This window comes from Scaptodrosophila lebanonensis, unplaced genomic scaffold (genome assembly GCF_003285725.1).
Source record: "Scaptodrosophila lebanonensis strain 11010-0011.00,11010-0021.00 unplaced genomic scaffold, SlebRS2 tig00001410-arrow-pilon, whole genome shotgun sequence".
Lineage (NCBI taxonomy): Eukaryota > Metazoa > Arthropoda > Insecta > Diptera > Drosophilidae > Scaptodrosophila > Scaptodrosophila lebanonensis.
This window is the reverse complement of record NW_022060738.1, coordinates 7,444,547-7,468,020: the sequence shown is the minus strand read 5'-3', so window position 1 is coordinate 7,468,020 and position 23,474 is coordinate 7,444,547. Positions and strand designations below refer to the sequence as shown.

The 23,474-nt window shown below is 36.7% G+C and overlaps 1 protein-coding gene across 1 annotated transcript in view; it reads right to left on the bottom strand.

Annotated features, from left to right (window-relative positions):
* The window catches only part of LOC115630776 (insulin-like growth factor-binding protein complex acid labile subunit), an 82,171-nt gene that overhangs the window by 49,434 nt on the left and 9,263 nt on the right, over positions 1 to 23,474 (bottom strand). The window contains exon 2 of the mRNA XM_030527431.1: positions 8,414 to 8,453. The gene's annotated coding sequence lies outside the window, so the exon portion shown is untranslated. The remainder of the gene's footprint in view (positions 1 to 8,413; positions 8,454 to 23,474) is intronic.

Here is a 23,474-nt window from a genome sequence, read left to right as displayed (position 1 = left end):
ATAAGGTGTGTGCAAAGTAACAGGCAGAAGGAGAAGATAAATATATTCTTATTCACAACGACAAGACGAATCGATCTAGGCGTGTCCATCTGTCTATCCATCTGGATGAACGCCTGCATTTCGCACATTAACCAAACTTGGTATATTCACACGTAATTAATATACAATTATCTACTTTTGTTTCAATTTGCATCCAAATCGGTCAATTCTAAGTAATGTTATACTACGCCCACAAACTGGAGCAAACAAGTTCGTTCTTCTTCTTCTTCTTTTTGTTTTAACTTGAGGCGCAAATATCTCAGTGTCGGAAGTTTGTCTGGGTACAGGGTCTTTGACTGTCAGGCTTGCTCGACTGTAGCGTTCTCTCTTGTTATATCTATATAGCTGTATCTGCAGCACCAATATTGGATTTGTACAACTTTTAATCAATGTTATAAGTTAATCGACTATCGCTGGTAGACTTTCTAAGAAATGTAAACAGTTTCAAATGGACTTAAAAACTTTAAAACACATTCTGTTCCACATTTTCTTAGCTTCTGGCACACTGTGCGCTGCCGCGGTGGCAGCTATGACAACGATGACGATAACAGCTGTTGATGCCACCGCAAACATTTTAAACGTAAGACTGACAAACAATCAAATGGATATACAGCAGAGGGAGGTGCAGCAGGGAGGAAAGCTTGATGTCTGTTTCTATGATGCGCATTCTGCTCTCTTTATTGTTGATGTGCGGTGCGATTGCCCCACACATGAACAGATGTTGCGTTGTGCCGGCATTGTGTGGCACATGCATGTGGGCGCTTTAAGATTTATTAACACATCGTTGGGTTGGCAAACAAGGTCAAGTTCGGGCAACCTGCTGCAGAGATTTTCCTGCACTATTTATAACGATGCACTTAAATTGCTTGTGCAAATGCAGCAAGTGTAATATACGTGTACTTCCTTTAGTGCTATGTTAAGTGAAAGGCCGCTATAGTACAAGCCGTCGTCATTAACTAGTGTTGGGGGGCATGGGGGGCCATTTTTATTGGATGCCAGTGTGCGCGCTGTCTTGAAAATTCAATTATCTTGCTTGCATAGCACAAAACAGAGCAAAATCATGCCGAGACTTAATCAGTTTTGCAAACTTAATTTCAGCAACATAAGCCCGGCACGAAGTGCAGTTGGAGCAGAATGAACTCTGGTGCCCGCCAGCCAACATTGCGTACATATCGTATATATCACTTTAAAGTACGGCAATTTCACGCACAGCAATCTTTTACGAAAGTTTTTCTGCTACTTATGCGTCTGTTTACCGGCTGCCGACTGTGCTCTTGCGCCTAAAAGTTAGCCTAGTTGTAAAATGTTGCACATGCATGTTGGCGGTGCACAAAATTTATGGTAAGCCAAATTTTAGGGCAGCCTAGTAAGCTCCACGAATATTCAAAGCGAAATTTAATCTGCAGGATAAAGATGAAAACATAACTTACTTGAATAGTCTCCCATAAAATGTATGTAGAGCAACTAAAACACTTGTTCTTGTGTGCTACGATTATCTAAAAAAATATAATAAAGCTTATAAAAATGAATGTTAGATGGAAAACTAAGACTCTTTAATTTCTAATACTTTTATAAATATCTAATCATCCTAGTGAGATGAACACAGAACTTACTTGAATAATCTAAATAAAACACTTGTTCGTGAGTTCTAAAATTATCTAAAACAATAATAATAAAGCTTTTGAAGCAGAATGTTAGATGAAAATCTAATACTCTTTAATATCTGATATTCTAGCATTTAACACGTTTTTGCACTTACGTGTGATTGCAGGCTGTCTCTCTGTCTTTCTGCCACTAAAAGCTAACAACATTCGGAATTGACAATTAATTTCATTTGTCAATAAATCAGAGCCACTTCAAAAGCCCAACAATTACAAAACAATTAAATTGTCACATTTAGCAGCAAAAGCAAACCAGAAAATTGTAGTCAATGCCAAAAGGACGCAGGCAGCAACAACAGCGAACAAGAAAATGGCTATAAAAAGCTAATAACAACAACAATACAGTCAAATGTCAGTCTTGTATGTCTTGTATGTGCCACTGCCTCCTCCGCTCTACACCGCTCTTCACCGCTCTTCCGTTGTTCATTCATCGAACTTCCGTCGGGGGGTGGCGGGCATACAGCACTCGGTCGCCTCAAATGACAGTCCAAAACGGAAATGGGAAAAAGTGCCAGAACTCGAACATTATAGTAGGAAGCTCATGAGGCAGCAGCGTGAAACTAAACGCCAAGGCCAGTAGGTAACCGGCTGTTTCTATTATTTATTTTCTGCAAATTAAAGCCGTCAATGGACATTGGGTGCGTATTGGGGAAATGGGCGACTAAAACAAGTCAAGTGTCAGCATAAATGAAATTTCCCACCGCAAACTTCCGTTCTACCTCGCCAAAAAAAAAAAACAAAAAGAAAAGGGCTGAGCTGGACAAAGGCACTACATTGGCGGCGGTGGCGCACACGTTGAATGAGCTCGAAACAAAGGGCCAACAAGTGAACTTTTAGCGGTTTCACTTTCGCTGCCTGCCCTCACACATTTCCGCCTGACTGCCCATGCATGCATTCCATGAAATGCAATAGCAACAACTTCCAGATCCATGAGCCCCAGTTGGCAGTTGCACAAAATCAAATTCAGTTGCAACGTCACATCCGTTTTGTACTTCTGCTAGTTTAAGTTGTAATCGTAGTTGTTTTGTCCAACACCCCTTTAGTGGTGCCACTCGCTCGACTTGCTGCTATCCGAAGGGTAAAATGCTATATTGAAAGGGTTTAAGCATGCAGAAGGGACCAGCGGATATCTTAAAGGCTCATGCACGAGTTCAACTGATAGTCATTGCTTGATAGCTATAGTAATGAAACGGTAGATATGTGAGATAATGGTACATCATTTTTCTATTTGTTTTCCGAAAATATTTCAATTTAAGGACTATAATAATCAGCCTACTGTCAGTTAAACAGTTTAAGTCTATTTCTAATTCGATTAGTCATATCCTGGAATGTATATAAGCACCATCATGTGGAATATATTGGCTTAGATGCTTTTTGATTAATCTGTAACATCGTGAGATGACAGTTATCCAGACATCCAATAATACAAACTAAAATAAAATATAAAATACAATATGCCACTAATCAACAAGAAATGGTCTTTAATTTCTGTGTTTTGACTTCAATCCTTAGGCGTAACTTCTACACTGGTGTCACAAAAAAAATTTTGCAATTGCATTTAACAAATTTACTGAAAAGTGTGAGGGTATATTTTCTTGGGTATGTAAGTTTGTAGCACATAAAAATGGTAATGAAGATATTGGAACCAAACTAAAATATTAATATCAAGAGTTGGTATAAATATGGCTTGTATTGTAAAAATATAGTAAGGACGCAGTAAAGTTTTCATGTATTCCACGGAGGAACATGAAGGATGACATTGTTTTGTAAGACACAGTAAAAGGTTTATAACTCCTTAGCTCGATTCAATTCTTTCTAATAACAATCTGCGTATCATTTTTTATAGAGTCAACCGATTTGGATGAATTCAAGGTTGGAGTTTTGGGAGGGCGTGGAAATAAAAATTAAATAATCGTATTGCCTACATACCAAGATTGACTAATAAAATAAAGTATACTTTATGGGGTCGGACATTCATCCTTCTACCTTCCGCAAACACACCCTTTTCACCCCACAAATGTAGCCTTTACAAAGAAATGGCAGCATAACTCGACTAAGAGTATTCCATGATCCCATAAGCCGATCACACATTTTATAGCTGTGTTTTTTTTTTAGAAAGGTCGATTGAAATGGTGAACGCCATTATGTGGCCGCAAACAAATGGACCGCTTCGTTTACGTTCGGGTGGGTGTGTTTGTGTAATTTCTGGTTGCAAATATTCCAAAGATACAGAGCCATTCACTACACACGCACACACATATCATGTGCTTAAAAAAAAAACAATTTCGCAAAGTTCAAGTGAAGCGTTACTTTCGTTCCGTTCGCTTGAGTTCTAGCCACCTACACTCACATCCGCTTGTCGGTCTGCGCCTTGCTAACTTTTTTAATGAACTTGTTGATGTTGTGTGTGAGTGGGTAAGTATATGGTGTGTGTGTGTGTGTGTGCTTGTGTTTTGTTAGTTTTTGTGCATTTTGCTGATATTGTTGTTGTTGATGTTGTTAGTCAGTGTCAGTCAACTTGTTTGGTCAAGTGCAACGAAATGTGCGCAGAGTGTAATTGACTTGTGGACTTTTCGCTTGCCACTTAATTAGTTGTCATGTAGTTTTGTGCACACAACCACCAATGTTGCCATTAATTGTAAAAGTTATTCAATATATTTTTCATTAACTGAAGGCAGTAGAGTTCGCGGCATGTGCTTATGACTCATGAACACTCTTTCGCAAGGACATGTTGTTGCTTCCCTTTTTTTACAACTTTGTTCTTAATTAAAATTTAATGAAAGGGTATGTCCTTTTTTTGTAGAGTTCTTGAGTTAAGAGCGAGTAATTGTAGCAGCATACGTTGAGAATCCTTTTTCGTTAATTACTCACTCAAAGTTGCTCAGCAGGTGAGCAAAGGCCTTAGGTTTCTTTTTTGAGTGAAGTTGGTTATCTTTTTTTCCCTAATTTGACATTTATATGTTTCGTTTCTGCTTTTAAATATGAAGAGCACTTAGTATTTCCGGTAATGTGTGTTCTAACTTTTAAAATGCACACCATGCAGACTATTCTAAACTACCTAACCGAGCTTATTCCGCTGCCCGCGGAAGTAAGCGACGCTGTCGGCAAGTCAACCTAATAAATCAAGAGCGTGTAAACGGAATTGATATGTTATGTTGGGCAAGAGGTGCTCAAAAGGCGCACAGGTAACCAAATCTGCATGCGCAGCGGTAATTTGTAACTGTAAGCTGAAATTCGTAAAGCAACGAGGCGTGAAAAGCGCACAAAAGTTGCGCGACTGGCAAACAAATAAGCACACACACACACAACGCAAACTCCAACAAGGAACAAAAAACTAAAAGTGTAACAATTAATGTCATCAACTTGCAAAATCAACAACAACGAGACAAACAATGGCTACGAGTGGTTAACAATACCAAACAGTGAGCAGCGGACACATTGAAGTGCACAACAAAATGGCCCTCGGCCACTCACTACTAAGTGTGTGTGCGTGTGTGTGTGTGTGTGAGTGAGTGTGTGAGTGCACATCTATGCACACATGTTGTTGTTGCTATCGTTACGCTAGCTGACGTTGCCGTTGCCGTTGCCATTGCAACAACAATTGTACTCGTATAACTTTTTGGCTTGTTTTGACTAATTGTCAAAAGAGTGGATGGTTGTCAAACAACAACAATATCAACTACAATGCAACAAATAAATCTTACTTGCTTCCGACTATGTGACGCTTCTATGCTTCAAAAAGCAACTTCAACTAACAGGGAATACATACAAACATACTCGTATACAAAATAATCGCAGAGCTTAACCTCTTGAGGACAAGTGGGGCAATTCGAACTATCAAAAAAAACAACTCTTCAGTGAGAGAAATTCTACTATGTTATCAGATTTCATGAGCAAATAAAAAACGTTTTGCTATCACAAACAAATAAAAAAATTAACATGAAATGCTAAAATGCTTTAAAAACAAGTGTGCTGTGGCATTCCCAATTCGATTTGTGTAGATCGGAAAATATTACGCTAGGTTGCAGACCAATTGGTAGAGTAATACGGAAGTCGGTAATTGGGATACCTTCTTCTATATTTAGAACAAAATATCCATAATATCCATAATATTTATAATATTCATAATATTCATAATATTCATAATATTCATAATATTCATAATATTCATAATATTCATAATATTCATAATATTCATAATATTCATAATATTCATAATATTCATAATATTCATAATATTCATAATATTCATAATATTCATAATATTCATAATATTCATAATATTCATAATATTCATAATATTCATAATATTCATAATATTCATAATATTCATAATATTCATAATATTCATAATATTCATAATATTCATAATATTCATAATATTCATAATATTCATAATATTCATAATATTCATAATATTCATAATATTCATAATATTCATAATATTCATAATATTCATAATTTTCATAATTTTCATAACTTTCGTAATATTCATAATATTCATAATGTTCGTAATATTCATAGTATTCATAATATTCATATTTTCGAAAATGTACTGAAATGGTATTGAAACATTAAAGTTTACGTTACAGACCAAGAAATTATTTGTAATATAAATTTTAATACTATTGGATCGACATCATACTATTTAATTGGAACAATGATTATTGTCAGAGTTGCTTCGGTTCGAGCTTGTGTATGTTGTATAAATTGATATTTTAGTCATATATGGTATGAAAGATATATTTGAAATCAAGGGAATATCATATTTTCGTATCAAAGACGGATCAGGTATCAATTCTATGTAAATAAAAGTCACCAAAACGGTGTAAACTCTGTATGTTTGTATCGTACGAACAAAGTACAATTCTCAATAAAATCACGTCCCATGTGGTGGAAAATATCAAAAGCTTCTTCACACTCACTTCCATGCTGGTCGCCTATAAATAGCTGTTAAATGATTTGCCTCTAAAAATGTCGACCCAAAAATTCAAATGGCAAATGGCTAAATATCATGTTTGGTACTCATTCAACTGAAGTAACAGCAACAAGAACAATGTGGGTAACATCCCTCCGGCCCTGCACTAATTAAGGCAAACCTTAGCATTTACCTTGAGGCTGGGAACGAACATACTCGTACATATTAATAGCAAACTCTTGTTTGTCCGTAGCTCGAATCGCATAAAAATGTCATATGTCAACTACAGACGGCTTCTCAGCACTCATTAAGCTCTTAACCTCGTTCGCTCACACACACACACACAAGCTCGCATTCACAGACAAAATGGAGGCAAAAGTCCACAAATACAAATGCAAGTGAGCGTTTTATTGCCAATGTCGACACGTTGAGGGGGAACTGAACAATGCCGCCGACGACTACTACGAGCTGGCATTTTCTCTGTTTGTTCAATGGGCTTAATAGAGATACATACACCCACACACTTGCACCAATATCTACATTTGTACATACTAACAGTTTTTCGACTTTAAGCTTCGGCTTGAATACAAATATTAATGTTGCAAATTTTTTTTTTTATCTGCTGCTTCTCATTTCATTTAACTGCTTGTCGAGAAAGTGTCTTGTCCTTTTTCATTGCTGCCTTTACATTTCCCTGACTTTAATGAATGAAATCAAATTAATTACGGAGTTCAGCAGACACACATATACACACACGGGCACACACTCATACTCATTTAGCTCGTTTCCTTATGCATATGCGTGAAATTTTCTTTTCATAATTTCTCCTGCTCCTTGGGCACTGCTGCCGAACGCTCGGAATCCAGTGCTTCACGATGCCATTCATTTCAAGCATTTCACAGTTGCGTCTGTGTGGGTGTGTGTGGGTGTCTGTGTGTGTGTATCTGCGAGTGTTTGTGCGAGAAATTCCCTGGCGCAGTTTTATCTTCATTTCTTTCAACATTATCTTCATCAGTTAGGCAGAAGGAGCTGTGACGTGCGAGTTTGTCGGAACGTGTGTGTGCCGGTAAGGTGGCAGCTACAACAACAGCAACAAAAAGGTCTCACAACTACAACTTGCCTGTTGGCCACGTTACTACTTTGTATGCCCATCTCTGTGCTTGTAATTTCATTTCTTAAGCATATGTCTGATTAGATATATCGACAGCAAAAGCTTGACTTTTACCCCAGCAAATATTTTTATTTGTAAGGCTTTTGCTTCTGCGATTTAAGCAATAGGTTCTGATATTTTGAAGCTTATAAATTGTTTATACTGCCATAATTCACCTGAAAAATTCAATATCTGATACATTATAGCTGTCATAAATTTTTAATATCAATGTGCACTGTTCTCTATTTTATATACAACCTTTAAAGTAAAAATAAGTACATGAACATACAAACCATATGCACATTTTTATTATTTATTCATAGCCAAATGTTTGCTTTTTGAAATCGTTTCGGTTGCGCACAAAAGTATGCCGGAAGAATATTTGCCGAGCATACTACGCTGAAATGCAGTCATAAGTCAAATATGCACCATTGCGATGAGAGACAGCTTAAATGCAATGATTGATGATATCGCAAACCATAAAGAACCATCGACAACTGTCAATCAACTATTGTGGGCAATGAAATAGTACGAGTTGGGACCGGAAAGCTGCACATGATATGAAAGATATAATATTTGGCTGATGCCAAACGCACACCAAAACAGTTTTTGTACTATATGTGATATGTGAAGCGTATAACTTACCCTATTTAAAGTTTATTAAGCCGCTCACTCGAATATTAGTCTGCAATGAAACGTGCAAGCATATAATAATTTAATTAACTTGTATTAACGCATTAAATGTCTACACAAACTTAATCACAAAAACTTGCGCACCTAATTAAACAAGTAGCAATTCAATTAGGCCACAAACAGTGACAACGCACACACACATATACATACATATACATTAAGGCTTGTTGTGTCACCTGTGGTGATAAAGAGGCAGACAAACAGCCGCACACACACAGAGACTATGCCAAAGCGGTAGGCCGCAAAATCAGAAATGTTAATTAAAATCAGTGAGCGTCTGGCGAGCGACAACTTCTGCAGCAGTTACAAATTCTGCGGCATTCCTCCCTCCCCCCTTCCTAACAAAAATTCAAGTGAATACAGGGGCAGATGGAGTGAAATGCTTGCGGCGAGATTAGTTGCAGAGAATATTAATTTCAACCGAAATGTATAAAAATATAAGAAAGGCAAAACAGCGTAACACTTATTAATGCGATATAGTTTTGTTTTAAGTCACACAAATTTTTGTTTGCATAGATTTCCCAAAGTCTGTTTGATTATCCTGCGGTTTTTGAATGGAATAACCGACCTACCAAAGAAATATCACTACCGCTACAAATTGAATCTGTTCTCAAGTTGACGTAATCTATTGCAATATCTAATGAAATAGTAGATCGGATATACATACATATGTAGTTGCAAGAGTTGTATAACTTTTAAAATTAAAAGAACATCAAGAATTTAGTTTCCATAAGATATGTCCATAAGATAAGTCATTTCTTCATATTTGCCTCTCGTCAAGACAATTACCAGCGAAACGCACTTTAGACGTAAAACCCAAATTCTATGTGTAACTATACAAATCGTACACTCAAGTAGTAGGACACATACATGGAACAACTTCAAAAAATATAAAATAAAATTATTAATATAAAATAAGAAAAAAGGACGAAATAACGAATAACGAAAAAATATTAAAAAAGGGGGAAAAAACTAACAAAAATTAATAATTTCAGTGTTAAACGTCCAATGAAACTAAATTAAAATTGTAATTAACAATTAATTAAGACTAATAATAAATTTAGGTTAAGGAAAATATTGAAAAAAGGAAAAAATTAAAGCAAACAAAAATTAATAATTGTTCAACGTTAAATAAAACCTAATTAAATTTGGAAATAATTGGAAATAAATGTGCAATGATTAGCGTAATAACTTAAAAGTTATCTAGTACTAATTTAAGCCAGAACAATTTATCAATTAAATGGAATTGAAGCTGAAATTAAGCTAAAAATCAACTAAATACGTTAGCTTGGCTTATAATTTGTTTTTTTATCTGTGCTTTATCTGAGTTCTGAACAGAAAAAGATGTCAACCTTGAGTTAACAAAAACAACGCTTGTTTAGAATGCACTGCCCGGCAAAATATTAACTCTTAATACAAAAAAAAAAAGCTTTAACTACTTCTTCTTCTCATTGGAGGAATTTCCCAGAAGAACATAAATAAATGAAAGTCAAGTCAAGTACAGAGGATAACAAAGCGCGCATACACTCGCATTTAAACTGTAATGGACATAACGGAAATACAAAATTCCGATCAGGAAGCAGGGGCAGGAAATCAACTGAAAAAGTGGCGCAAAAAGTGCGCTATGAAAAATGAAATTTGCAATGAACAACAATGCAAAAGAAAAATTCTGAAAACGAAATAGTACACAGCAGCTGCAAGCAATGCAGAACGGTGGACATAACGGAATAAATAGAGTGGATATTAAAATGGAAAATAGTGTATAGATAAAGCCAAGGCCAAAACACGAAAATGGTTCGTCTCATTTGTTCAGGATTTGTTAGTTCGCATTTTCATTGTGCATATTGAATGTATGTAACTATTATTCCCATTCTTTTATTGCGGCAGCTATGCTCTTAATATGAAAAGTTCATTTTTGTAAAACTTTTACTTTTTGGATTTAATGCTTAATGCTAGGTTTAGCCGAAGCATTAGAAATGTGTCAGAGCGGGCGGCAGGCGGGTGGGAACGGACGTGGGTTTATAACACAATTAGCAACAACAAGTAGCATTAAAGCGGCTGAAAACTTTCATTAAAAACCAGTTAAAATCAACCAGACCAGGCGACCAGCCGACCAGCGGACCAGCCGAAGAACACACAGACCGACCGCCCACCGAGCGACCACCAACAGTACTTGACCAAGCGACCCACTTGACCCACATGACCGACTGCTGCCAACGCAAAAGCCAAAGCCAGCAGCCATGCCACGTTTAAGTTAGCCACTTTACCGTTGTTGCTGTTGTTTTTGTTGCTGCAGCGGTTGTTACTGATGTTGGCTAGTTAGCCATTGTATGTGTGCTGGTGTGTGTGTGTATGTGTGCAGTGCGTGCGTTTTGCGTGGGCAGCACTTCTAAGCCTCGTTAGTCATATTTTTGTGTTTGCAACTTTTTGTATGCAACACACACACAAAACTATTCCATAAATAGATATTTTAATTTAATTAAAGCACCTCAGGGAAAAACTAAAAAAAACGTTGCATACCTAACAGGGCGCTCTGTTATGTAAATTTAAAGGTTACCTAATTGAGGGCAATTTTCGCGGAAGATTAAAAATATAACAATTTATAGCAAAAACATTACAGAAAATTCTCGGGTTTTTAATTATTTACAATTTTGCAAAACACTTGAATGCTCTTAAATTTTATATTGTTATTATATTTGAAAACCTGCTAAAGGTTGTAGTTCTTTTTTAGCTCCATACTTTTTAATTGAATTATAATATAGTGTGTATAGGTGTATATAAAGAATTAAAACAGTCGATCAATATCCTTAATTAGTCAATGAATACTCTTCACAGAGCTCGTTTACCGCTTAATATAGCTACGTATCGGACAGGATTGACGGAAAAATATTGCTACTCTATAGCGTCCAATCACTGAAATCATGATATTATTTAAAGATGGAAAACGTATAAATCCTTTGGCGATGGCGGATCCAAATGTAGGCGGTCTAAAGTGACGCTAATGTATTAAAAAAATATAATTAATTTAATTTAAAATATAAGTGTTTCAAATATTCCAATAAACCTTTGCCTTATGATATTATTTAAAGACTGGGCGCTCTCAGGTGAGAGTAATTTATAAAAAAAAATGCAATTTTGTATATAAATAGAAGTGTTTAAATAGTTAAATATGAATATACCAATTACCCCTTCTATTAATATATATGGGTCAGGCTTTACGGCTTTAGTTTTAAAAATCGGCAAAACCGTTGAAAGAAAATATAATTCCAGAAAGAAGCATAATATTAATTTGTATGAAATCTTTAGGTGTGGTTTTGTATTTCAAACCTTTTGGTAAGCTACACAAATTTTTTCTGGTGTAATACACAGCTATCAGGCTTTTAACAATGTATTTTGTTCTGGTCGATGAACGGCAGCCAAATTGATGTTTGCCATCAGAATTGATATTCAAACTTTGACAAAGGGGAACATTTTTAACAGTTTCCATTTCAAGTCAATGTACGTTTATTTCTATTTCATTACTGCTGTTATTTTCCTTTAATTTTTCTTGTGCAAACAAACAGACTGGAAAACAGAGGAAAAAGTTGAGAAATGGTCTGCGCAAAAAAACAAATCAGCGCACCCATTGCCCAAAGCCGGCTGCTTCTGAGGGGATTGCGGTGCTGCAGACAAACTGAAAAAGTTTGCTGATACTTTTGTGCGAGGTTTTTGTAATATTTTTTCCTCTCTTTTTCCTTAATACCAACGCGTGAAAACAAAACTTTTTTCTCTCTAGCTAGCTACTTTTAAACGGCGACACTAATGGCTTGAAATTGAAATGGCATTTGTTTGTGCAAATCATTTCTGTGGAAACTTTGTTACTGACGTCCTGAGCGAGTGGAATGTGAAAGCTTGGGAAACTTAAATGAATTTCGTTTTGGTGACATATGCGTGCATTATAAGTCGATGGCATTTGCAATTCGAGCTACATTTTTAACTTTAATATCGAGGTACAGCAATTGTGCAGTAAATGAGCTGCTGCTGCAATGTGAATCAAAATATTCGAATTGTGGACTATTTGCAAAACTGTCAATCGAAAGTCATTCTCGTGCAATGAGCCACAAACAAATAACCACAAAAAGTTGATGGCATTGCATGCAAATATATCAAATGCTAATATCATCAGGCAATAAAAACAATCTTTGATATTTGCCAAAAATTTATATGTGCACGTACTCGTACCGCCTACCGCCCACTATTTGCCATTAGCTGACATAGATTTCACTCAATTTGGTTGTTTGTTTATTTGTTTGTTTGTTTGTTTGTGTGACCTAAATAGAACCGCCCGCTCAATTTCCGCGTGCAAACAAAAACAAACGCATAATATTGAAAGCCAACAAAGAATATTTTACACAAATTGCGTGTGCATTTTGCTCATTTGAAGCAAATTATTTCCCAAGACAGGCTGCTCTTCAATTTGTGCCTGATTAAAATTACTAATTGAAACGTTTGCCGAACCACCTCGTACAGAGAAAAGAGAGCAATAGACTTTGCTTCTTATTACAAATTCCCATCAATCAAACTGAACTGTCAATGGTAAATTGAATTTGCTGCAGAGGGAGTAGCAGAAGTGCATAAAAAATAAGTATGCAGCGAGTTAATAGAGAATGAATGCGATGGCCGTGCACATAGCTGGCGAGTAAACAGATCTGACAGGCAAGGTATTAAACAGGTATTGATGGGTTATATGAAAGTACAAATAATGCCACTTTAATAACAGCACAACTTGATAAATTGCACCACAGATGCTTGTTTGCCCGCAGAGCAACAGCAGTAGCAGTGGCAGCTGTGCAACCCACAGACCTAGGGAAAAGCAATGCACTTCAATAGCTTTGTAATTTATTGTAAATGATATTTACAAAATTATTGTCAGAGAATGCAGATTTGGCCACACCATGTGCTTGCGAGATTACATTTTCTCTTGCTTCCTCGTCCTCTTTTCTCGCAAAGAAGCAGTCAAAAAATAGCTACAAAATGAAATAAAGTAAAGCAATGGCTCCGAGTTACCCTCTACGTGAACCATTGTTGTTAAATATTCATAGTACAAAAACTGACTAGCTATATAGTTTAGGAATAACATAGATTTATTTTATATTTTTATTTACTTTATTTTATCGTATGTCCATAATTTTATAATGAATTTTATAATGCGTATAAGCTAATAATGCCTAAATAGAAAAAAACGAATAAAATGACAAATATGTCTAATAAATACATTTGTTATTGCAAGAAAGGGATATTATGCTTATACAAAATTTAAATATCACGGAGAACTGCTGACACAATATTCGGGGCCTCTAATTCGTATAGTTTCTGAGCTATATGGGTTCGTACCTTCAAACAGCTGAACAGATTAAGTGTGAGTGTTACATACCCTGTCTAATAACCAATAAAACATTCGTATGCCGACTTCAAAGAGTCGAGCAGAGAGACGAATATTGAGGTCAGAAATGCATTAGAAGTGCTAACTAACTCATACGTGTTGTGGTATGTGTGTGTCCTGTGTATATATGCAGAGTGCAGGACATAAATATGGTGCCAAAGTTTTGCTTTTGCTGATTGCAAAATGTCCAAGTAACGGTAAACAAACTTTTGTGGCCAACAGCAATGGCCAATCGATAGTGGCCCGAGGCTGACCGGAGATGGGCAAAGCCAATGACTCAGTCTGGTCAACTAACTAGCAATCTACACACACAACCAGTTACATTGCCACTCAGCATGTGGTTGTGGAATGTTGACGATATCACATTTCCATGATTTCATGAAAATCATCCCACACATCCGACAAAGATGGAGGGCGACAAAAATGGAGACTTTTGGCTTCGGAATTAATTGAATTTGTTTTCCTGCCAACAATTTTTTAAATGCAGCACTTGTGGTCCGCAGTTGGAGTCTGTGCCAGCCAGCCCATTTGTAGAATTAAAGCCTTTTTCCATGCCAAGGCATTTAGTGTGGCGCTAGCAGATGAGGCGTTAAGCGAATGCATAAAGCACTTTGGCGGTTGCCATAATTCTTGAGCCATAAAAAATTAACAAGGCGTGCACATGGGTGTCTTGAAAGAGAAAATTAAGCAGTCAGTGCATCCTGCCCAGTCGCATGGCAAACATTTTTAGCATAAGCCCTGAGGCCACAACGGGGCAGATATGCCTGGCTGGTTTGGTAGGTCGAACCAAATTCCTTGTTGCATTCTTAACGCCTTGCTGCGTCTCAGAACAGCCACAAAGAGCATAAAAATGTGTGATGGCACAGTGGCTATGCAATACCCTCTATCTACATCATGAAATTTATAATGAAATGTTCTATTTGAATGGAGTTTATTTCCAATGTTTGTTCAGGGAGTTGGAATACTATTTGCTTTAGTTTTGTTCATCTGTGCTTCAAATGATGGGAATTTCAAGAAAAATAATCAGAATGTTTGAGATTTTTCTACATTAAATATATTTTTTTACGCATTGGGCTATCTAAGGACTCGAAGTCTCAATATGTGTTTAACATGCGCTTCGCATGGAATGTTTAAGGTGTTCAGACTAAAGTGTGTATTCTGTCTCGTTTAGAAATCTAACAGATTCCCTTAACTCTTCAAAGTGTTTTGTAACCCATACTGCATGCACACTTGGTGCAGCTTTGGCACGTGGTCACGGCTCATTGGTCAGCTAGCTGGCTTAGTTCTCTCGTTGTGTGGTCACTCGGCTTGCTCGGCATTATGGTACGCATCCTGCAGACTTCTGAAATGCACTCGCACACACACACATCGGCTGTTAAATTTTATATGCCACACACCACACACACCCACAAGCCACCCACCGGCCTCACTCAGCGTGCCCCAGAAGTGAGTGACTGCCTGTCTTAAAGCTCGTAAGTGCATTTGGGACTTTCTGCCCATCTGTGTGTGTATGGGAATGTATAAGTGGGAGTGTATAAGTGTCTGTGCGTTGCATGTGTTGCCATACTTAATTGTAAATATGTGTTAATGTATTCCCTTTTGCAAGTTTACATTTTATTTTACTATGCTGTCCCATTTAAATATGCAAAATGTTGCTTGCCGCCCTTTTTATGCTCCGTGAAATGTACTTAAAATTGACGTGTGGCTGGCCAGCCATGACCGGAAGGGGCTGGGCCCGGCTTCTGGTGCTGGGCGTCTTGGTTTGTTGGCTTACTGGCTTGTTCGCTTGTTGGCTTGTTTGGTAAGCCGGCGTGACATTGAGCAATGTCCGCGTCGTTCGTTGAGCTCGTCGTGAAGCTCGTGATGCGCTCGTGCTTACTCATAACTTATGTACATAGATAAGCGGCATTCGTGCCTGTCAGGGTCTGCCTTATTTATGCCACTATTATTGCTGTTGTTATTCCTTTTGTTCTGGTCATTGTTTGTTTTTATTTTTAAAGATGAAAATTCACAAATATGAGAATTAAATAACACTGTTTTGTTGCTTTTAAATTGCTAAATAAAATTTTATTTGCATCAAACGCATATTCTGATATGCGAAAAACTTGTAACCGAATTCAAGCATGAGCATTTTTAAAAATTGATATTTGCTTGTTATTTATATATTTATATATAGTTACAGGCTCAACCATGGGCGTAGCCAGGATTTGTTGCCGTTTTTTTTTTGCACAAAAAAATATGGAAAAATAAAATGAAAAATAATGAAATTGTGTAATTATACAGATTTTAAATGCAATTAAAATTAACAAGAGAGAACGCTACAGTCGAGCAAGCCCGACAGTGAAATACCCTGTACCAAAGTAAACTTCCGTCACTGAGTTATAGTATATGCGCCTCTAGCAGAAGTAAAAGGAAGAAGAAGAAGAGCGAACTTGATGCTGCAGCTTGTGGGCGTAGTACCGGAGTGAAATTGTAATTCAAAAAATAAAATAAACTCGTCCTTTCTCGGACCTGGGGAATCTGGATACTTTGGTTATTCCAGCTTTGGTTATTCCAGCTTTTATAGTTTCTGAGATCCTTGCGTTCATCCAGACAGACGGACGGACGGACAGGCGGACGGACGGATCGATTTCTCTCGTCATGCTGATTCAGAATATATATACATTATGGGGTCGGAGATGCTTCCTTCTGCATGTTACATATACCCTAATATACACGGTATAAAAACACACATGCTAAAAAAATATGAAGATTTGTAATCGTGGAACTAACATAAACTAATATATACCTTGCGACATCGTAACGATAAAATTTCAAAATTTGTTTCTTACATAAATGTATATACAAGTATTTCAAAATTGTTGAAATCTAGATGAACAAAATCGGAGGCTAAAATAATAAAGCAGCGTCCAAGAGTCAAGCAAAAAACTTGATGTTTCAAAAATATATAAGCTTCCAATTTGTATTATCACGACTAGTTTATTTTTCAAAGGATTTCCATGGTTGAATAGAATTTTTTTTCAAACTCTCATGGAAAAGGGGCCGTTGCATTTCGTTTCGACGGTTCAAAACTAAAAGTAATTGCAACTGAAACTCAACAATTACAAGCGAAATAGACTAACAAAAAAGTAGATCAACAACAAGCTGCTGCAGCTCCCTTTAGATATCGATACTACCGGATACTATGGTCCAATAGACCCTTGAATTTTGCAGCCATCGGCGGCTTTCCAAACCCACTTCGTGCATAAGCTTTCTCCAATCCAAGTACCATTTGGCTGACATGTATTGGCGTTTAAAGTGTTGCCAATGCTCATTGTATTATATGTCAATAAAAACTCAAGCCCAGCTGTGTACTTGTACTAACATGCTAATTTGATCCAAATTCAGGCGCTCATTAACTTAAAATATGCGTAATGTCAATTTGATTAGGGTAATTTGATGTTGATCTGTTGCGAGATGTGTGCAAGGCCGCGAACATTGAACAGGGAACAATGAGCATGTCAACGTCTTAATGTCAGAGCACATGCATATAATCAGGCTAATTTGTTGATGGCTGTGAGCCATTTATGCTAAATTAATATGCAGCCTAATGCCAGGCAGCAACAACAACAACAACAACAACCGAGTCCCAAACGCAATCGTAGCAACGCAAATTATGTCAATAAATTAAACGCTGATGGAATATATAAAAAGATTTGTTGGCTGTGTGTCGCACCAAAAGTTAACAAAGTTGTCGCCGGGCTGCAGACGAAGCTGCCAACTCGTGTTAAAGTTATGAGCCATATACTCAGCACCCACCAACATAATGGCGATGACGATGGCGGGCGAAAGCAAGGCTTTGCCTTTGAATAATTGCACGTACGCGTCGTAGAATTTTGCGCCTATTTTGCCGCTACACATTTTTAGAAGGTTTGTCAGCTTGTCTGGTCTGTCTGGCTCTACTATGTATGTATGTATGCCTGAGTTGCCCATGGCTGTACGTGTTGAGCGTCAGTTGAGGTTGAAAATCTTTTTATTTTAATAGACGCGTACAGTTGTCAGATACGTGCACGGGCGCACTGCCCTCGACCCTGCGCTAATTCCGGTAAGTGAATTTCTCTTTTATGCGAGCGATGACATTATTCAATTTTTATTCTTCATCTGCCGAAAGTCACGTGCTGACCCCAACTTAAATTTATTTGCCAGCCTCAACAGAACAATATTTGCGCGCCAAAAATTTGGCATTGTGCTTAGTTTGTGGGAGGGTGTAGCTTTGTGTAGCTACTTTGCGAGGACAAGTCCTTAGGCTCGTGCCAAAATATTGTATGCACTTGGGCAAGCGTACGAAAAAGGGAAAAAAGAAAACACCTACAATATTACACAGTTAAAAAAATCCTTTATTATATTATCCTATCAATATTAAACATATATTGTACTGTTTTTAATTTCAACTGCGAATTCAATACGGAATGCATTATTTTTATACAAGCTTTAAAGTCATATTAATGGAAAACGGCGAAATAAATCATCAATCCAATTATAAATGACACAAGTTTTTTATAACTTTTTAAAAAATGCAACGATGCAAAAGAGATTTTTTTGTTTTCTGGCAAAGATAGTTTCTTACTCTCAACTTATTCTGAGCGTTATACTTGTAGTATATTAGTACCAAGTTTTGTGATACTAGTTCTAATACTTTTCGAGATCTGGCCGTTCATACAGACAGACAGATTAATATTGCTAAACATACCTGTACATACTGTATGTATGTCCGAATACCCATTTACCCTTTGAGCTTAGGACTATAAAAGACATATTTTAAGCGACATATATACCTATAAAGATTTATATATTAACTTACTACATTACAGCAAAAGCGATTCTGTGACTTAATAATTTTGTGCGACTTAGTGCACTTTGTTTTAATTTTCTTGAGAATCTAATTCTAAATGGTGTGCCACTTTCTGCAAAGTTGGCAGTTCTTGTTAGTCTTTTGACATAATAACCTTGCATCGTACGGGTCAGTTTTCGAAAAAGCTCAATCGCCAGCAAAAACACATTTGTAATCTTACTTAACCCTAAAACGAGTGTTGAATGTGGATGTTAGAAAACACTCGTATTTGATTTGAAAGTGCATTTTAAGTAGCGCGAACAGGAAACTATTTGAAACACATATCGATATTGAAACTGAGGGCTTATCTATCTTTTTTGAATTGCTTAATCGTTAACAAGAATATATCATTTTGTCGAAGGTTTTTGAAGAAAATTTTTCAATTTAGATGCCTGAGGAAATGAAATGCTCAGCTAAAATAGTTGCCCACAATTTTCTTTGCAAGAAGGTGTTGTAACGGTGTAAGCCAAACATAAGAGTTATACCAACAAACGTACGTTGCCGAACCACAAAGCAGCACAAAGCAGTAACCACCGTCACCACCACCACCACCACCGCCGCTGGACCGTTAGCTACCGCCAGAGCGGCAAACGTAACGAATTTCAACTCGAAACACAATACATTTTACACAACCAGTGAGAGAGTGCGCCTGAGTGCCAGGAAGTGTGTGTGTGTGTATGTATGTATGTGTGTGTGTGTACGTCGTTGTCTGCGCTTGTAAATTGTTGGCATGCTTTCAAGTAGGGAACGAAGGCTGGCAGGCAAGCAAGCACAATACAAAATACATTTTCGGCAAAGTGAAGCGAAAATATTGTGATAAATACTTTAAATTTAATGTAAGTGTATGCAAGTACGCTTCAGAGAAGAAGGACGGCAGCTGCTGCGGCCCTGAAAGTGTTTGGCCAATATTTTAATAATTAATGGAAGAGCAGCCACTTGCGGATGTAAATGGGAAATGCCGGAGATTATAATTACAATTCGGGAATGCAATGAGAACGGCGAAGACAAAACTGCCATACAATTAAGGCAGGAATTGAAATAAATGGACGACATTCGGTTAAGTGCTCTATTACTAATATCTTAAACTGAGGTGATTGAAAACACGTTGGCAGCGAGAAACGTAAATCGACAAATCTTGCCTATTTTCAGTTTGAAGAGCTCTTAATAATGAATTGCTTCCTTTGGATTTTGAATAATTACTTATTTCTTATACCAAATGTTTAACAAAGGCAACGAAATTTATTTGCACAATAATATCACATTATAACTGAAAAGTTCCTTGAATCAATAACTGGTTTTTTTTATTCAATTTAGATGCTGAATGAGTAAGAAACTGTTTCTATTTCGGTAAAGAGTGACTTTTTTCCTCAGTTGTTGGTATTCAGTCAGTGTATGGAAAAGAAATTCACTGAAATCTAAGGCATAGTTGCGTACATTCCCTATAATTTTTAATTCGTTGGATTCTTGTATAAATGTTTTCAATTTCACAATTCCCTGCTCCGTCATCCTTCGACAAAACGACGATGCGCGATTGAAAACAGGTTTTTCTTCTTTGTTTTGTTCTAATTTTGTAAGTCCAAGCAATTAAAGATATATATGAATTTCGTTACTTAATGATTAAAAATTAAATAAAACAAAATAATAAAATCTATTTTGATTTCGTTTTTTCCCGTCGAATAGCATTTTAAAATAGGTTCATCAAAATGACGAAGGATTACAAAAATAAGGATGACGTTCCAGGGCTAGAAGCGCTTGAAGTGAAACTTAATGGTTTGGAATGATTTAAATTGAGTTAATTATTTGTAATTTGGTAAGGGGAGCCTTAATAATTATTAATCAGCGACTGTTGGCTAATGTTAATTCGCTTTCGGGTATCGATCTAGAAAATGGGTTTGAAAACCCGCTATAAATAGCTAGAATATCCGATAGAAAATGGCTTTATAGAAACAGTTATAAGTAGTTGGAGAAAAGGTACAAAACCCATTAAAAATAGATAGAAACCCCGCTAGAAAATTGTTAGAAAGCCCCATATAAAAAGCTACAAATGCCGCCACAAAAAAATAGATAGAAAATCCGTGAAATAAGAAGTGTTCCTTAAAAAAAGTGTTTTTAAACATGGTAAAATCGGAAATACAGAAATAATATGCGCTCAAAAACACGTCTTTCAAACTAAGAAAATTAAAAATGATATTTAAATTTCCAACAAACAAAATTTTATTTAAATTGCAGTGAATTTATTTTCCACGCCACAATACACACGTATGTATGTACAGCATATCTAATTAGAAAAAAACCGACTGAAAACTATAAATTAATCAGCATGAACATGCGCTTTCCTTATACCCCCTTAAGCCGGACTTAAACACTTAAAGGCTTACAAAACAAAGTAAAGTTTAGTCTAGTTAGCGTGCAGTTAAGAAAAGGACTCGGCGGCAACTGGAGCGCTGGAGGGGATGGTACTGCGAACTTGTGAGAAACTAAAAACAGTCTTAAGCGTATAAAACTCTTAACAAGACATAAATGGACTGAGTCAAGCAAGGAACTCAAAACAAAAAAAAAAAAAAGAGGAAGAAGGATAACTTAGAAACATGGGGGCACACATTGAGGAACGAACTTACACCTCAAGAACACGAAGTTGGCGGCAAGAGAAGAACTTTGGCTTGCATAAGCAAACTGAAGCTCAAGCTGAACTTTTATTTGTTTGACTCGCTCGCTCTATTTGTGACTGAGTTGGTGTGTGAGTTTGTATCTGAGACGTGCATGATGAGCAAATATATGTACGAGTATGTATGTATGTACAAGTATGTATGTATGTATGGGTGTTGCCAGAAATAAAGTTTTCCTACAGTCTGTTGGCTGGTTTTATTGCAGCAAAATGTCCGCATCCGTTGCGCACTCGAACTGTTAACTCAAACGAGCGTGTGGGAGAGCAAATGAAACGAGCAGAGAAGAGCGGTGTCTGGTCTGGGCAGCTGCTCAAGTCTAAGCCTGGGCCAGAGCAAGAGCACTTAAAATTACTCGAATGATACTTGATGGTTGCAATCAACAGACCAGTCAGGCAAGCAGGCTGCGGCAACAGCAACGGCAATGGCAGTAGACTTCATTATTTTGATAGCAATTAGTAAATTGAGTTACATATATAATTTTTATAAGGTTCCCTGTCTGTAAGTGTGTTTTACAATTAGTGCAACAGAGTTGGTCCAAGCCCTGTGCGTATTGTTATGTAACTGAAAGACTTCAGATTCATACGCTCGCTCCATAATTAACTCAGCACAATGTTTTGCTTTAATTGATTTCACTTTAAGTGCGCAAATAAAAATGACCCCTTCAAATTGAACATCCAGCTGATAAAATAAATAAATGCGAATACTCTGTAAACAAACGCAAAAGTGCTGAGAAGACTTCAAGAAAGACAAACATTTTACGGTTTTCAATCGAGTGGCCTCGTTATCCGCTAGTTTTTTCGGCTATTGTTGTTGACAGGAATTACTGCACAGTATGCTTTATTCTTAAATTATTCTCTATTTATTTATTTTTGCTGAATTGAAAGAGACAAGTCTGTCTGCCTGGCCGCATGAACATTTTAAAGCGTATCCTAAGTTCCTTTCTATAGACAATGCAGGTTTATTACAAACCATTGAACATGGTAATTATAAAATATATCTACCATAGGGCCAATCCCTTACTCAAATAAATTTTTGAATTTTTGCTCATTTCGGTATCGGCAACCATTTTTTTATGATTTTTGTTTGTATTTGGCTTTACATAATCGACAACTTTCCAAAAACGTTCTACTATAATAACTGATTGAAGTTTATTTTAGTTGAATGACTATAGCGGAGAAAAGGGTCATTATTTTATAAACGGGCCGGCACGAATTTCGCCTTTTACTAGGTTCTAAGTACAATTCTGTTCGTTTTGTTTTGAAATTCTTAATTGTTAAGGTATTGTATTATTCGTAAGAAATTTATTAAAATATGTGCAATAGAAGAATGACATTTCTTTAAACTTTCTCAATTTGTTATACGGACGCATCAATTACCTTTTCGAACATTTTGTTTGTATTTAACTACTTAACCGCCTTTTAATTTGGCACTTCTCGAATAAAATTATTAACTTAAATAAGAACCACTATCTGCTGTAATGGGACAATAATTGTTATGCTGCTTTTTTGATTCCAAAATAAGTGCAACTTTTAATCCCATTCCACTATTTTTATACCCTGTACCCAAAGGGTACAAGGGTATATTAGTTTTGTGCGAGTGCACATGGAACACACAGAAGGAGGCTTGGTAGACCCCACAAAGTATATATATTCTTGATCAGCATGACAAGCCGAGTCGATATAGCCATGTCCGTCTGTCCGTCTGTCTGTCCGTCTGTCCGTCTGTCTGTCCGTCTGTCCGTCTGTCTGTCTGTATGAACGCAAGGATCTCCGAAAGTATAAGAGCTAGAATAACCAAACTTGGTATACAGATTCTCCTGAGACCGAGAAAGGACGAGTTTGTTCATTTTTTCTGATCCACCCCCCCACTCTCCCCCTATTAACGATTTTCTATAACTCCCGTAATTCTTGGAGTTTTGAACTAAAATTTGGTAGACACATCCAGTTAGTAATTATATATCCGTATACCAAGTTTCATTATGATAGAATGATCGGAAAGAAAGTTATAGCCATATAACCAGGCCCAATGCACACATACATACATATGTGCAAGTAC